Here is an 11,727-nt window from a genome sequence, read left to right on the forward strand (position 1 = left end):
GTACAGCTATTAAAAAATGCATGAATCAGCACAGATTGTCCATACATTCTAAAGCCTTTTTTGTATGGGAAACTTTCATCGAAAAATGACCTTTATGTCTGTTCGCTTGTTATGTTCTTTCCGTAGTTGACCAAAACGTTGTCTCATCTTGCCAAATCTACAATAAATCACGCCGAGTGAGAAGAGAGATGGTTTGAGAGCTGACGGACGAGACATGCACACGTCTTGTCTTGCTTTATCGTAGGTATCAAATGATGAGCGGAAGTCTGGGATTCACGACCACGGCATACAGAGTAATAACATTGCGAAGAAAATAAAAGGTAATGCTACAATTTTAACCTTTCGCTATCCGAATAAATAAGTAATGATTTGTCCAAACATGTATTTTTTGAAAGATAATTTACTTAATGTTTCGAAGCATTTGATTTGACTTTTGGACATAGCCCGAAACTCAAAATCTAATTTTTGTCTACCTAAATACAATGTGTAACACGATACTCGTATTTTCTTGCGATGTAAACATCAAAAACTCCCAATCAATAAAATTAAAGCACGAACTTTGCGATTTTCATTTTATAACTTTTAAAAATAATAATTGATTGATTTACGATTTTTTTTAGTAAATAGAAATCTGTTGCTTTTAATAATCTCATTTATGTTTATTAAGAATATAATCTTTATTTCTATGAACTATTTTTATTGCTTCGTCTTCTACTTTCTTTCCTTCCTGCTGATAAGCATTAAAATACATTGATTAATACATCGTTGGTAGGTAAGCTTTAATATTTCCATCTTGGAAAAAAAAATACATTTTTTCGCTCCTAATAAAGTATCTCACCAGATGGACGCGGTGAGGTGTTAACTTGTTCGTTGATTACATATAATATATGTATATATAAAGGCACGGTGACAAGTCCTGCGATCCAGATTCTTGGATGTTTATTTGATGGGATACAGATGACGTAATATAAGTGAACGAGCATAGACAGAAGGACATTATTGCTATGTGGAAATGGAATGAATAAAAGTGGAAAAATGAGAATAATAGTAATAGCTGGGCCAGTCGATATTGCATACCCATATCACAAAGATAATAAGGGGAATATAGAAGAGAAGAAATAAAAAGTAAGACCAAGAAAGAGCTATAAGTGAGTTAAAAGAGAAGGCAAGCTTTAAGTTGTATAAAGATCTCAAAAAACTAGCTTTGGACAAACAACGGTGAAAACAGCTGTATAAGCAAGAGCCTAGCTTTTAAACTGAATTATATTTATGTCAGTTTAAATGCATCCAACTTATAAATATTCGTATTCCTATGGTAATACATAAATATTTCAAATCAAAGTTTTTCAATAAAAAAAATAGGAATCAAGTTGCGGCAGAGTGGGAGTTAAACCTAGAACATTTTATGTACAATACGTAAAACAATTTGACGCTGTGGATAAATAAAAAAAATAAAAACGAATAACAAAAAAATGCTGGTAAACTGTGACATGAAGATACTTTTTAAAGTTTATAAACACCTTACCTTTCAATAACTCATTTTTTTAAAAACCATATACTTATTTCCAAGAAAAACATTTTATTTTAAATACAAAATCGCAAATTTTAAGCAAAAAATCAATTACGTTAAATTTTACCTGGGTTTCGAAACCCAGCTAACAAAACTTATATTTTATTTACAAAATTAAATTGCGATTTATCGTATATTGGGCATTAAAGGGTTTAATCAATCGACATTCATGATGCTTCTTCGCGATCTACATAGATGTTTTTGAGGGTGATATCTCTTACGCTTGTTATGTTAACGTATAAATTTAAAGACTACTTTCTTTTAAAATAATCTTCGATACTCTTATCTACGTATTTACATGTATTTGTATAACCACGATCATTTGATTCGGTAATGGATAGCAATGTATAAACAATGATGTAACAGACAGTATAGATAATAATCGGCCTTCTTCTGACTTCAGGCCATTTCTTCTCAAGCAACGCCTAAATTGCGGCCATTATAACATTCTTTTTAAAATCATATAATAAAAGAACAGCACAGAAAAGTCAAATTGAATTTTCATCACAGTTTTTTTAAAGCATGACGCAATATTTTTAGTGTTTTTTTTAATGGATTCTTTTACAATGTGTGCTATGTATTTTTAGTTTGATTGAAATTAATTATTTTATTTATTTAGTTCCGTGTATTAAAACCTCTACTCTACAGGTATTTTGAAGAGGTATTGTAGATTGAGTATGTATGTATTTTACGCCCTCAAAAATTGTGTACTTTAAAACACGTTAGTGTGTTATTAAAGGGTGTTTTTTAGAGTTATACAAATTCAAATTTCCCGCAATAAATTGATGGTGGCACCCGCCGTGTGGCATGTTGCGCCATATTGTTGAAACCACAGCTCTGTCACATCAATGACATTCAACCAAGGTACGAAAAAGTCAGTAATCATGGTTCTCAAGCACTCTCCATTGATTGTAATATTCTGGCCGGCATCGTCTTTAATATTTCGACTACTGACCCGGCCGTTTTCAAGTATTTGACATACCTGATCATGCTAAATTTTCCTGTGTTCCTCTGCCCTTTTTTCCAACTATATTCGCCTCATTACTATGTTTTATCGTTCTATCCTTACTCATTCGTTCCACATGTACAAACCATCTAAATACACATTTCTTAATCGATAATGCTTATGCAGCCTTGCATTCTTTCCTTATTTCACCGTTGGAACACCTATCCGCACATTATTGACGTACATTCGTCTGAGGGATCGCATTTCGACTGCGTTCAGTCTACTTTCATCCTTATTTTGTCAATTCTATGCTTCACTTCCACACATTTGGCTTGTAACCAGAGCTCCGTTCTATATTTAGCTTTCGCGATAGGTTTTTTTTGCTATAACTGATTTCAGTGCACCAGTCAGTAGTTCCCAGCATATTTTTTAAAATTTCAAATTCAGCGCAATTATACTATGTATATCCATGTTCATACACCGAAGGTTAAATTGATAACGAAATACTGAAAAAATGATCTATTTTTTCCGATTCACGTGGAGTGTTGTGTTATGTACTCAAGCTGAGTGTTCAGAATCTGGTGTTGAAAGTTGCACTATAAACAGTTATTGTCCAATAATGATTGCTGTGATTTTGGTCTCGGAATCAAATACGTTTTCGTATTGTTCCCCCATAGGAAGAGATTTCAATAAGCGAGACCTACATTTGATACCGATTTTGAAATCAGTCATGCGAATTTTTTCGTTCGCGAATTTCAGACTTTTACCAAAACGGTCGTAAATTATTACAAACGGTTTCCGCTATATTTGCATCTCATAAAATCACTGTTTCAGAATTAGTTTCAGAGGCGCCCAATGACTCAAACTGTAGGCAGTGCATGTCATTTAAAAATAGTTTTGTGTCTGTGGTCACAATCTTGTGGATTGGTCTGCAGCAACCGATGACACCTACTTCCCCATTTCGGTATATTATGCGCCACCCTCTTCAGCTCCTCATATCGCTCAATTCTTCCAGCAACGTCATATATAAAAAAAACTTGATTTTTCAGGAGATCGTTTTTAAAGTTTAAAAATATAATGAAATGCATTAAAAATTTATTTCAAGCCACTTATTGAACTTTTTACTGTGCAATAGATCTTTTTAGGTAAAACCAGAATGTTTTTTCTGCATTTAAAAAATATTTGGTAAGTTTATTAAAAAAAATAATTAAACAACACCGTTTATTCAAAATGCAAAAACATCACTTTCTGCCCTGTAGTGGTTAAATATTAAGTTAAAAATAACAATGTTTCTGAATTGGTTCATACATATAGAACTTCCAAGAATTTGAGTAGTATGGTTGTCAAAAATGGGTAGAATTGGTGAATGTTACACGTGTGTAAAGTGATCACTTAAACCAGCCTATGACGGTCGTCAGCCACGTAAATGCTCAGACTTCCATATTCTTCTTCATCTTTGATGTGATGTCAAAAAATAATATAAAAATATGCCGCTTTTGCTGGGATAAAGTACATTTTCTGGACATTCCGAAAACATGCACAACTGAAAATCGACGATTTTTGATATATGACGTTGTTGAAAGGAGTGAGCGATATGTTGAACAGCTCATATCCTCGTATAAGTTGCAAAGATATTCGCGGCGGGAGCGTCCTCTGGCGTTAATATTACGCATGTTTAAAGTGACTTGTCGCCAAGGCACTTTTGCGCATGCACCGCTTTTTTTTTGTGTACAAAGTACCCAAAATTGCATCATGCTCCGCCTTTGCACAAACTCATATTTTTTAACTTAATTTAAAAAGTTGTCACGTGAGAAGATGAAGAAGAAGGGGCGAAAATTGTTTGCAAATACCGATTGTATGGCGTTCTATTCACTCTGCCTACTCCTGTGGAGAAGCGCGTAATGGTTAGTTACTTAGTTTTTTTACTTAAGTTTATTTAAAAAAACTGAGGGAAATTTGGCATAATCAAGTATTTCAAATACGTTAAACTGGTCACGTCAGGAATAATCGGCGTGTATGAATGAGAAGATGTACGAATGTGGAAGAGGCGAAAATTGTTTGCAAAGACCGATTGGTGTGGCGTTCTATTCTTTCTGCTTATACCTGTGGGCAAGCTTCGTGATGATTAGTTAGTAAGTTATGCAAATTTAACAAATAATAACCTTTTTTCAACTTTATAAGGCATCAGAGGTCATTTATGCCCATTTTCACTTACAGCTTGATTTAAAATTAAAAGCCCCACATTTCTATAATCGTGGTGGGATTTGTTCGATTTCGCAAAACTTTGGCATTGATAAAGTAAAATGGAACCCGAAGGATATCTGAAATACCTTAGAACTAATTTGTAAAATAACGTGACCCAGCTGGCCATGAGTACATTTAAAGATGACTCGAAAATACATTAATTTAATCTGGAGATATATTTCTAACAGCTCAGCGTGTGAGATGTCAAAAACATATTAATTAATATAGCCAATAATTAATTATAATTCGTCCGAAACCATTAGGCTTATTCACACGTGATGGGTCATGTCGTAAATTTGGCTTTCCTTGTTTTTTTTTTTACAAATCAGCAGCTCTCAACCTTGAAACGTGATAATATATTATGCATTATATATGGTATTACTGGATTCAATTTGCTATCTTTAATCTTTAAAATACTGCTCGAGAATTCCTCGAATAATGTACATCATTTATCATGCTGCGATGGATAACGTATTTTCGTATAATGCTGTGAAAAAGCACCGTCCACGTGATAGAGGTGGAACTTCCTAAAAAATAATGAATAAGAGAGATTTTATGTAAGAAACAGAGAGAGGAAGCATCTCAAATGAAATTCAACCACATAAAATTTCCTTAAAAAATATAATGTTTTCAATATTTATACTGTCATTAATTGGTGTTTCAATTGGTAATACTGATATTAATGGTTTGTGGATATGTGGGGGGGGGGGTGATATATGTCCGTGAATCGATATTTTCGAGATAACGAGAAAAATTGCAACTATCGTGGTTAAGGATTTGGTGATTGATTCGTTTTGTGTGGTAAACACAATGATTAAATATGACTTACAAAACGCGTCGTACCTTATCTGTTCATTTATAGCATCTGAAGTGTACTTCTGCAACGCACGCATGCGTGACATTATCTTACATATTATTTTGCTTTGTATCATTGCGTTAACGTCGCTCTCTTTATTCCACTCCCGTGACGTCAGAATATATAGCTCTCTTTCTCCCTTTCTCTACGTTATATGTAACGAAATATGGCTTATAAACGTAGCGCGTCTTTGAAATTTCACTCTCGATCCCCGTCCAAATATCGATTATCGAATCGTCGCCTAAGAAGTTTCACTTCAAAAACAATATATATAATATCTCATTTTGTGCAATAATATTTGAGTTGTGTGCTATGGGAGAAGGATCACTTTTGTGGCTTGTGATCATAGTTTGCGACTTTTTTCCAAATAGGGATGATTTTAATAATTAGGTTAATAACTTGACGCTTTGCGCTGGCTAGAACACTCTAGAAGGGGAAAAATCCATTAAAAGAAGAAGAAGAAGAAGAAGAAGAATAATGACTGGGTTGAGAATCTCAAGGTAAAGCCAGGTGTAAACACCTGGCTTTACATGCAATAAATTGCATGCAAAGAAACAGTTGATCTTCAGTAATTGACGTTGTTAAATGTCAACTCATTTCTGTTATATGACTATAATTTTAACAAGCATTTAATTTCTAACGAAATTACGTTAAAATTCAACATTTATATAATTTCTAGACAAAAACTTTCATTCTAAAAAGTAAAATAATTAATTTAACCACTAATTTATCAAAGTTATGCGCTCGAAAAACGAAATAATATATTATTGTGTACATATTCTTTACATAGCACAGAAAACATTTAAAACAAAATATTTATTATGCATGTTGGGAGAAACCAAAGTATGTGAAGTGCCTGGTTTTATTTATATAATCGATGAACTAATCAAGACAGGACATGAAGAGAAATTCAACTAAATCAATAAAAAGTTTGATTACCAATTAATAGTTTTTTCAATATCGAAAAATGTCATTTAGAAAATCTAAAATGCACGACTGTTTATAAGTAATCTATGTACATGTATATTATAGATTACTAACTCATCAAGAGCCATGCATTTAAGATTTTCTAAATGAGATTTTTGTATGTTAAAAGACCAAATAATTTAGAGTATTTTTTTTGTATTGTTGGATTTCTAGGGTGGCCAAGAAAATATGAGATTTTTTTGTGAAAAGTAGTCGTTAGGTTAATTTATTAGTAAATAACAATAAAGGCTAAAATACCTTTTAAAAAATTAAAGCTGAGTGCGAATTGATGCGGTCAGACTAGAGATCTGACAAATCGCTCACTCCTTTCAACAACGTCATAATTTTAAAAAAAAAACTTGATTTTTCAGGAGATCGTTTTTAAAGATTAAAAATATAATAAAATTTATTAAAAATAAATATCAAGCCACTTATTGAACTTTTTACCTAAAAAAACCTGAATGTTTTTTCTCTATTTGAAAAATAATAAGTATATTTAAAAAAAATTATTAAACAATACCCTTTCCTCAAAATGCAAAAACAATACTTTCTGCCCTGTAGCGGGTAAATATTAAGTTGAAATATGTCGCTTTTGCTGAGATTTGGTATATTTTCTGAGCATTCCGAAAACATGCACAACTGAAAATTGACGATTTTTTATATATGACGTTGTTGAAAGGAGTGAGCGATATGATAAACAATAACTGAATGGGATGGTATTCGTCACCTTTTTCTAGATTTATATTTCTTTCAGTTAAGTTTTTATTTTATTTTTAATCTAAGCTTTACATGGTAAATACCACTATTCATTAAAATCTAACGAGACACATGTTTCGATGCATTCCGCATCATTTTAAAACACCGTATGTGAATCTAAGTCTAAATTTTAGAGTTGTGTTAGATTTAGACTTACATAGTTTCACACACGATCTTTGAAAATTATGCGGAACGCTTCCAAACACGTGTTGCATTAGATTTTAAGAAATAGTAGTATTTACCAAGTAAAACTTAAATTAAAAATGGAGAGATATTACTACAAAGTAAATGCTGAAGCAATTGTTGATTTAAAAAAAGTATATAGTTAAATATATTAGGTGCTATAAATATGCAATACACAACCAAATTGATACATTCATTGGCGTGATTAGCCCTAAGTGATCGAATACAATAACCGAATTACGTAACGACTTATTTTAAAGAAGTCATTATTTATATTATACACCTATGTCTACGTCAGACTGTCTAGGCTTATTCTTCCGAAGAATAATTGGTTTGATTTTTTTAAATACAATTTTGTCTTAACCCTTTTTCATCCGGTGTTGCTTTAAAACAACAGGAAGAACACAGACTTAAAAAAAAATATTTGCAAAGTAAGTAATAACATTATTTAGATACGTTTTTTTTAAACTGATCTAGTGAATCTACTCACCAGCGAGTTTGGATCGAGTGGTGAGGATAGCAGCGGACAGCAGCGTGAGAGGTAGCAGACCTCCAGGTAGACCACCTAAACGATGGAGAGATAGCTGGTCTTCCACCTCCCAGGAGTGAACCAGAGAGTGACAGGACATAGTTCTATATAAAGAACAAGAAGAAGAAGAAGTAGACTTACATAATATATAAATACAAAATATGTTTTATAAGCAACAAAAATATTTCATTTATCTCCATAATACTAATTTTGTTACCTCTCAGAGCCAGTCGGCTGTCCAAACTCAAAACACAGTAAGGGACATTTTTTTGACAAACGTTTTTTGCATTTTTGGACTAAGTAGAATCTACTTAGTCCAAAAATGCAAAGGAACCTTGGTCAAAAAAAAAGTCCCTTACTGTGTTTTAAGTTTGGACAGTCGCAGTGTTTTAAAACAACGTTGAATAACTTCTAAACCATATGGAGAAATTTTTTTTTTTTCAAAAAAATTCTAATATTATCAGTACACACTTTCAAGTGTCAAATATTTTTTATATCCATAGAAATTAATTCGGATGAGAAAGGGTTAGTTACATGTGTTGATGTTTTATGAAATACTACCAAAACATGCATTCTTGCGTTAATTTGTTTTTGATCGGTAGCAAGCAGAATTAGATAATAATATATTTAATATCTTTTCGATTGAAGTCAAGGGGTCAAGCAATTTTAAATGCGGAGAAAATATAAACTACCAATCGTTTTTAAATAACAAAAAAATGTATAAATAACATCGCCGTTCGTTATTTCCGTAGAGAAGTAGGCAATAAATCCTACTTTATCTCTTTCACCTTTTCGTAACCCGAATTGCATTTCACCCAACACTCACGCAAATTCACTAGTGAACGAAAATAAAAACAGCGTACCTACTGTACTCTGGGACCTACTAAAATATAAATTTATTCATATTTCACCTTTACAAAAATTTAAGATAAAAAAATCTCTGAACGTTATGTTACAATTCAAATACAAACACACTTGAAAAGAAGGATGCGGGATAAAATGCACTACTAACGGATGTCTGGGTAAACCATACGCGTTTTTTTCAGTATGTGCATATCGCTCACTCCTTTCAAGAACGTCATAAATCAAAAAACTTGATTTTTCAGGAGAACGTTTTTAAAGTTTAAAAATATAACACAATCTATTAAAAATAAATATCAAGGCACTTATTGAACTTTTCACTGTGCAACACATCTTTTTAGGTAAAACCTGAAGGTTTTTTCTCCATTTGAAAAATATTTAGTTTACTTTAAAAAATAATTAAACAATACCTTTTCTTCAAAATGCAAAAACAAAATTTTTTGCCCTGTAGCGGGTAAATATTAAGTTAAAAATATGCCTCTTTTAATAGAACTTTTTTTGGGCATTGCGAAAACATGCACAGCTGAAAATTAACGGTTTTTGATTTATGACGTTCTTGAAAGGAGTGAGCGATATGTTCAATGCACTGCTTGTCCTCACACAATTTAATTTATCAGTTTTAACATACAGGATTTTTTGTAAAAAGAAAGCTACTAATACGGACAGTGCGCACATCCAAACATCCAAACATCCCAATGTGACAACCCTACTATTTAGGGTAATTTTTATGGATTTTTATTGAGGGATTTAGCTGTTATAGGATAAATGATGAAGCAGAATTTTATAGATTTTGTTGGTGAAATTGATTAGTTTATGAAGAAACATCTTCAGAAAGCAACTGTTTGCGAACGAGTTTCTAAGACAATCCAAAATGATTGATTGAATGCTATTTACATGTTTTTCACGTGAGAATTTTTTAGTAAAAATTTCAAGCAAACCCATTTTATGTAAATATAAACATATTGTATTGTATACCGCCTCCGTAGTGTAATGATCAGCACGCTCGGCTACCGTACTGGAGGTCCCGGGTTCGTTTCCAAGGGGGGGGTCAAATAAAGAAGTGATTTTACCCTGTAATATTTACTCAATATTACCTGGCTGATCACCTTTCCTTCATGTGTTAATGAAAGAAATAACACTGCGTTTATATGATGCAGTGCCCTATGCACCATTGGGGTGCGGATAAAGCTTTGAATAATGAAGATTTTATGTAAAAATATACTCGTATATATTATTATTTTGTAATAGTAATTAAGTGAAATGCGATACCGACAATTTCAGTCACTAGTCGCCTTTGAGGTAATCATCATCTCCATAAACCCTTATCCGCACCCGATGGTGCATAGGGCACTGCATCATATAAATGCGGTGTTATCTTGATCGTTAGCACATGGAAGAAAGGCGATCAGCTCTCTGCTTCAGGTACCAGTCTAGGGTAATATTGAATACATATTAGAGTGAATGTTTTGAGATAAAGCAATCGAATATAAATCTTAATTTATTCACGTTAACAAAAATACTCGAACCCCAGTCCGTCCTCTCATAATCGTTACCAACATCGTTTCGTCAGATACGTGACAACTGTAGCAAAAATTAAATATTGCATCTTGACCTGCTGTGTATTCTTTGGCAAAAACGGCGATAATATATATTCCGTGACTTGTATAAAGTAAATCTAAGCATGTGTGTATGGGTATGAAAGTAAGTCCGCACAATATTTGACTTTTAACCTTCTTCGTAGTCACGGGACTACGAAAAAACAATGCTGACTCATACCGAACGACCCATTAATAGTAGGGTGACCATTTGTAATGCATAATATATAATTTCTTTTAAATTTGACTAATATAACCTGACACCATAATATAGAGGTATAACGCTTCTTCGCTCGGGTTTCTTTCGAATTGGACGTTTTTCAAACCAAATTAGACGCTTCATAAATAAAATTGGACATTTAAAACATCAAATTGGATATTTTACAAAAGAAATTGGGCGTTATTTTGTATTTTATAAAAAAGCTAGTATTTAAAAACAAATGTATTAATATACAGTTTTAAGGTCATAAATTTATCAAATAAATGTTTAAAAAATTTTTATAAAAAAATATGCTTCAGAAAACGGTGACTGATTGAAAAAAATATTTCATTTTTAAATTCAACCATGTTCTATATTAACCCTTCTTCTTCTAACCTTCTTCTGCACCCAATGGTGAATAGGGCAATGAATCTTATTAAAGCAGTATTATATTGATCGTGATATACATGAAAGTAAAGTAATCTCTCCTGCGCTTCAGGTACCAGTCCAGGGTAATATTAAATAAATATCACTAATGTTAATTTTGATCCCCCCCTCTCCATGGAAATCGAACCAGAGGCATGAATTAACTTTGAATTTGAGCAAAATTTTTACAAAATATTTCACTCGTTGGTTTTTTGGTACGTGCATACTGCCAACTCAATGAAATTCCGTAACTTATTACTTTTTAATTATGCTTATACGATTCTAGTTAAATCATATTAAAAAGAAGAAAAAAAACAATACATGAAAAATATTGAGAAATATGTTCCTGCTGCCACCCGAGTAATACATTAAACAATGCATGCCGCCTCTATGGCGGCACTCAAGTGCTGAGGGTTAAAAGGAACCCTCCAAAAATTCACTTCCAACCAAATGTTCATTTTGATTTTCGGGTCTTAATAAATATTGCATAATAACATTATTACTTAAAAGTTAATGTTGAACGTTTGGTTACCGAAAAGAAGCGGAACAACTCGAAAGTTTCCGATATTTGAAGTGAGAACAGAATGTGAACTTTA

Source organism: Brachycentrus maculatus, unplaced genomic scaffold, assembly GCF_059751285.1.
Source record: "Brachycentrus maculatus isolate JH-2025_06_01 unplaced genomic scaffold, ASM5975128v1 h1tg000167l, whole genome shotgun sequence".
NCBI classification, from domain to species: Eukaryota; Metazoa; Arthropoda; class Insecta; order Trichoptera; family Brachycentridae; genus Brachycentrus; species Brachycentrus maculatus.